Source organism: Mesoplodon bidens, assembly GCF_964165515.1.
Source record: "Mesoplodon bidens genome assembly, chromosome: 4".
NCBI lineage: Eukaryota > Metazoa > Chordata > Mammalia > Artiodactyla > Ziphiidae > Mesoplodon > Mesoplodon bidens.
In genome coordinates, this window is record NC_138160.1 from 138,253,796 (window position 1) to 138,260,579 (window position 6,784).

Genomic DNA, 6,784 nt, shown 5'->3' on the forward strand with positions numbered 1-6,784 from the left:
TGATACTATAATCCTAAAGATGCTACCAGAAAACTACTAGAGCTAATCAATGAATTTGGTAAAGTAGCAGGATACAAAATTAATGACAGAAATCTCTTGAATTCCTATACAGTAATGATGAAAAATCTGAAAGAGAAATTAAGGAAACACTCCCATTTACCAATGCAACAAAAAGAATAAAATACCTAGGAATAAACCTACCTAAGAAGACAAAAGACCTGTATGCAGAAAACTATGACACTGATGAAAGAAATTAAAGATGATACAAATAGATGGAGAGATACACCATGTTCTTGGATTGGAAGAACCAACATTGTGAAAATGACTATACTACCCAAAGCAATCTACAGATTCAATGAAATCCCTATCAAACTACCAATAGCATTTTTCACAGAACTAGAACAAAATATTTCACAATTTGTATGGAAACACAGAAGACCCTGAATAGCCAAAGCAATCTTGAGAAAGAAAAACGGAGCTGGAGGAATCAGGCTCCCAGACTTCTGACTATACTACAAAGCTACAGTAATCAAGACAGTATGGTACTGGCACAAAAACAGAAATATAGATCAATGGAACAGGTTAGAAAGCCGAGACATAAACCCACGCACATATGGTCACCTTATCTTTGATAAAGGAGGCAAAAATATACAATGGAGAAAAGACAGCCTCTTCAATAAGTGGTACCGGGAAAACTGGACAGCTACACGTAAAAGAATGAGATTAGAACACTCCCTAACACCATGCACAAAAGTAGACTCAGAATGGATTAAAGACCTAAATGTAAGGCCAGACACTATCAAACTCTTAGAAGAAAACATAGGCAGAACACTCTATGACATAAATCACAGCAAGATCCTTTTAGACCCACCTCCTAGAGAAATTGAAATAAAAACTAAAATAAACAAATGGGACCTAATGAAGCTTAAAAGCTTTTGCACAGCAAAGGAAACCATAAACAAGACCAAAAGACAACCCTCAGAATGGGAGAAAATATTTGCAAATGAAGCAACTGACAAAGGATTAATCTCCACAATATACAAGCAGCTCATGCAGTTCAATATCCAAAACACAAACAACCCAATCCAAAAATGTGCAGAAGACCTAAACAGACATTTCTCCAAAGAAGATATACAGATGGCCAAGAAACACATGAAAAGCTGCTCAACATCACCAATATTAGAGAAATGCAGATCAAAACTACAATGAGGTATCACCTCACACCAGTTAGAATGGCCATCATCAGAAAATCTACAAACAACAAATGCTAGAGAGGGTGTGGAGAAAAGGGAACCCTCTTGCACTGTTGGTTGGAAAGTAAATTGATACAACCACTATGGAGAACAGTATGGAGGTTCCTTAAAAAACTAAAAACAGAATTAATATGTGACCCAGCAATCCCAGTACTGGGCATATACCCAGAGAAAACCATGATACAGCTACTATGGAGAACAGTATGGAGGTTCCTTAAAAAACTAAAAATAGGACTACCATACGACCCAGTACTCCCACTATATACCCTGAGAAAACCATAATTCAGAAAGAGTCATATACCACAATGTTCATTGCAGCTCTATTTACAATAAGCAGGACATGGAAACAACCTAAGTGTCAATCGACAGATGAGTGGATAAAGAAGATGTGGCACATATATACAATGGAATATTACTCAGCCACAAAAAGAAATGAAGTTGAGTTATTTATAGTGAGGTGGATGGACATAGAGTCTGTCATACAGAGTGAAGTATGTCAGAAGGAGAAAAAAAATACCGTATGCTAACGCATATATATGGAATCCCCCCCCCAAAAAAAAAGGTTCTGAAGAACGTAGGGATAGGACAGGAATAAAGACGCAGATGTAGAGAATGGACTTGAGGACATGGGGAGGGGAAGGGTAAGCTGGGATGAAGTGAGAGAGTGGCATGGACATATACACACTACCAAATGTAAAATGGATAGCTAGTGGGAAGCAGCCACATAGCACAGGGAGATCAGCTCGGTGCTTTGTGACCACCTAGAGGGGTGGGATAGGGAGGGTGGGAGGGAGACGCAAGTGGGAGGAGATATAGGGATATATGTATATGTATAGCTGATTCACTTTGTTATGCAGCAGAAACTAACACACCATTGTAAAGCAATTATACTCCAATAAAGATGTTAAAAAATAAAGTCTTATGTGAGCTTCTGGAGCCCCAGGAAAAGCCCTTCCCAACATCCATGCCATGCTCCACCTTTACCCACTTCCAGATGTCTTTTTGGTACCATCTCCCTGGTCTGGTCACTGCCTCCATTTTCTCCCCTCCCACTCTGACCTTAGTCTATTGAGCCAGGCTAAAGACTCTGGTGAATTGGTAAACACACAGTTCTGTCTCTTGCTAGGGCCTGAGCTCCATGACCTCTGGCACAGCTCATGGAACTTATTACCATGCTTCCTCAACCTCCCAGATGTGACCCATCTCCACCTCCAGACCCATGCCACTGCCTGTCCTCTTTCTAAATGCAGCTGTGATCAACACTTCTGCTTTCCCATCCTCTTCTCAGTCCAACTCCTGGAATAACATCAGTGACTCACTCTGCTGGTATCCACTGTCTTCCCAGTACAGGTGACTCACAGATGCACCTCTCCTGATGGGCCTAGCTGCCTCCTGGGTGTCTCCCTGAATGGCCCACAGGTTTTTTAGACTCAAGGTAACCCAGAGTTTCTCATCTGTCGCACTGCTGACATTTGTGGCTGGATCATTCTCTGTGGTGGAGGCTGTCCTGTGCATTGTAGGATGTTGAGCAACATCCCTGGCCTCCACCCAAAAGACCCCTGTAGCATCTCTCACTCCACAGGGTGACAATCAAAAGTATCTTGAGACACTGCCAAATGTCCTCTGAGGGGACAATCTGCCCCAGCTGAGAACTGCTGGGATAGCCCAAATCAAACCACAAACGTGAAGTGCTGTCGTTTGTCCAGCCCATGCTCTGTGTCAAGCATGGGGCTGAGCACACTGCAAACAGCATCTCATCTTGTGGTCATCTCCTCCATTTTATCTGTCAGGAATGGAGGCCTACAGGGGTCACATGATTTGCCCAAGGTCGCGTGGCCAGGAAGTGATTCCCCATCCCCAGGCCCCTCAACTTGCTCCTCCTTCCTTTTCTCCATCTCTCTAAAGGCAGAGAAGCTGGGCTGACACCCTCTCCTCTCCTCCTCGGTTCTCTAGAAACCCACATCCAGCTAGTCACCCATGTGGACATCCTCCACATCCTTAAAAAAAATAAATAAGCTCCAATGTGCTTTAAAACAACCAACCGGGAATTCCCTGGCGGTCCAGTGGTGAGGACTCCGCGCTCTCACTGCTGAGGGCCCGGGTTCAATCCCTGGTCAGGGAATTAAATCCCACAAGCCAAAAAACCAACCAACCAACAGGGGGCTTCTTCCCCGCTCAAGCTCTGTCCATGGCTCCCCATTGCTCCCCAGGTCAACCTTCAGCCACTGGAACTGGCCTTCAAGGTCCTGCACCCCTCCAGCCTCTTTGTCTCTCACACCCCGAGGCCAGAGAAAGCCACCCGCCCAGCCACACCCTCTGGTTTCTCTGTGCTCGAGCCCTACTCCCTTTCCTGCACCTGTTGAAATCCAACCTCTCCCTGCCGTCCCAGCTCAGATGTCACATCCCTCATGTTGCCTTTCTTGGCCTCCCTTCTGCCTCCTCCAAAGCAGCAAAGTTTCAATTATTTGTATCTCCTCTTCTCCACCTTGAAACACTGTCCCCTCCCACCCTCCACCACCTAGTGAGAACTTCATGAAAATGAAGGATGAAGAAATCATCCAAGTTTACCACCTGTTGGGGCAAAGCTGGGCATCTTACACTTGTTCTAGAATTCCCTCCTTCAAGTTTTGAGCCCTCTGTTTCTTGTTTTCTGGAATTTGTGTTTTTCCAAAACTCAAATTCAGAGATCTTCAGCCTCCTCCTCTGTCTTTATCTTAATCCAGACTGATCGTTTTTGATTCTGAAATTTCAGCCATTCACAATTTACCTGTCACAGTTTTTTGCCCTATGTACTTATTACCTTTCTATTACTTAATGAATAGTTTTCTCTCGGGGCTCTTCCTTTTAAGTCTTATTATTTTAAGCAAAATTTATTATGCTATTATTATACCCATGAGACTGTAGATTTGATGTTCAGGCCAAATATATATTTTTCTTCTACACATACAAACAAATCTCTCATTTAATATAACTACATAAACTAGAAATGAATAGAAAATGTTCCTACATGTGCCATATAAAATTACTGGGCTTGAGTTCGGGTTTCTTGTAGCAGGAGCCACCGGTTTTCCTTGCTTGGCCCTGCAAAAAACCTTTCTCTGCTCTAAAATAAAATGAAATAAAATAAAATAAAATAACCAGGCTTAATAGCTAAGGTAACTTGTATCAGCCTCTGGGAACCAGCCAGAGCATTTTCTGTAAGGTTCAGACTTGTAAAAATTCATTCATTCATTCAAAATTTATTCTTTTCTGGCTTTATTTAGGTATAATTGACAAATAAAAATTGTGTATATTCAAGATGTACAACATGATTCAACATTTATTCTTGTTATTCAGGTTTTAGCCAGGGACTTGATACCCAACCTCATATAGTAGAATGCCTTCTACCTCATGTCAAAACCCTTTGTTAGGGCTTCCCTGGTGGCGCAGTGGTTGAGAGTCTGCCTTCCGATGCAGGGGACACAGGTTCATGCCTGGGTCCCGGAAGATCCCACATGCTGCGGAGCAGCTGGGCCCGTGAGCCATGGCTGCTGAGCCTGTGCGTCCGGAGCCCGTGCTCCGCAACGGGAGAGGCCACAGCAGTGAGAGGCCTGCGTATCGCAAAAAAACCCCACAAAAACCAAAAACCCTTTGTTATATCCCTTCATTGATGGAAATATCTGTATCTATTTCCCCACTTGAATCTCAGTTCCATGAGGACAGGGATTTGGTCTGTTTTATTCTCTGCCATATTCCCAGCACTTAAAACAATGGTTGGAGCACAGTGGGTGCTCCTTTGTTGCACAGACTAATTCTGAGCCAATCACTGCCCAGCTCAGCACCCCCTCCTGGGAGGGGGCACTCTCAGGGAGACTGGCTGTGTTGGGTCTTCGTTGCTGCGCACGGGGCCTCTCTAGTTGCAGCGAGCAGGAGCTACTCTTTGTTGTGGTTCGTGGGCTTCTCACTGCGGTGGCTTCTCATGTTGTGGAGGACAGGCTCTAGGTGTGCAGGCTTCAGTAGCTGTGGTGCGCGGGCTCAGTAGCTGTGGCTTGTGGGCTTAGTTGCTCTGCAGCATGTGAGATCTTCCTGGACCAGGGATCGACCCCATGTCCCCTGCATTGGCAGGTGGATTCTTAACCACTGTGCCACCAGGGAAGTCCCTCTTCAACTTCTTTATGGTTTACTGCAGTTTTAACTCTGGAACTCATTGAGAGGGGAGTATTATCTTCTCAGAGCTTCAGGCTTCTCTAATTAACCTGGCCCTTGCCTGAACCTGGACAGTCATATCTCTCCTCAAGCCTGCATCCTGTGCCTCAGTTTTCCTAGATGGACCTGCACTAAAAACTTGGGTCTCTGCTCTCCAGTGTTTTTCCTCCACTTTGACGGATATTTTTGGGCATCTGGTATGTGCAAGGTCGTTTGCTTGGTCCTGGGGAGACGGTGGGGAGCTGGGGGCCAGCTGTGAGCCCTCCCACCTGTCTGCCCACTTGCCCAGATCAGCCACCCACTCACCAACCAGGGAGTGGTATCTGTCTCACGTTAGGGGGAAGGGCTGACTCTGGGCACATCTGGAGCAGATGGGCTGGCCAAGGAGAACCTCCTAGTTGGAGGGGTCAAGGTGGCTGGCAGGGGATGGGTGGGGTGGGAGGAGCAGAAAAAGTGTCTGTGGTGCTTTTTTTTTTTTTTTGCGGTACACTGGCCTCTCACTGTTGTGGCCTCTCCCGTTGAGGAGCACAGGCTCCGGATGCGCAGGCTCAGTGGCCATGGCTCACGGGCCCAGCCGCTCCGCGGCATGTGGGATCTTCCCAGACCGGGGCACAAACCTGTGTCTCCTGCATTGGCAGGTGGACTCTCAACCACTGCACCACCAGGGAAGCCCTGCTTTTTTTTTTTTTTTTTATTAATTAATTAATTTATTTATTTAGGCTGCACTGGGTCTTAGCTGTAGTACACAGGATCTTAGTTGCTGCATGAGGGATCTTTAGTTGCGGCATGTGGACTTCTTAGTTGTGACATGCATACGGGGAGCTAGTTCCCCGACCAGGGATCGAACCTAGGCGCCCTGCACTGTGAGCACAGAATCTTACCCACTGGACCACCAGGGAAGTCCCTGTGGTGCTTGTTGAAGCTGGTGGTCTTCCTGGAGGGAGAGGCTGGCTGCAGAGCTCCAGGCTGGTGCGTTGGACCCAAGATCCAGAGGGAGAGAGGGCTGGCTCCCAAGGGCTGGTGGAGTCTGCAGATTTCTGGGGTCCCAGAGGAGGCTCTGGTGGCCCGTGGGGCACCAGGGATGCTGGCTTAGGGACCCCTGTCCCAGCTTGGGAGCAGGCCCTGAACTGGAGGCCCTGAGGGGTGCTGGTGTGGGAGGAGGGTACTAGAGAGTGGTCCAGAGGGGGATTTGGGCGCTAAAGGGAGTCAGGGTGGCAGGAACCCTGATGGTTGGGGCCTCTGGGTATCTTAAGTCTTTGTCTCTTTGCCTGTGTCTTTCTCTGTCTCTGTGTCTTTCTCTCCATCTCTCCACCTATCACTCTCCAACTCATCCTCTGTTGTCTTTC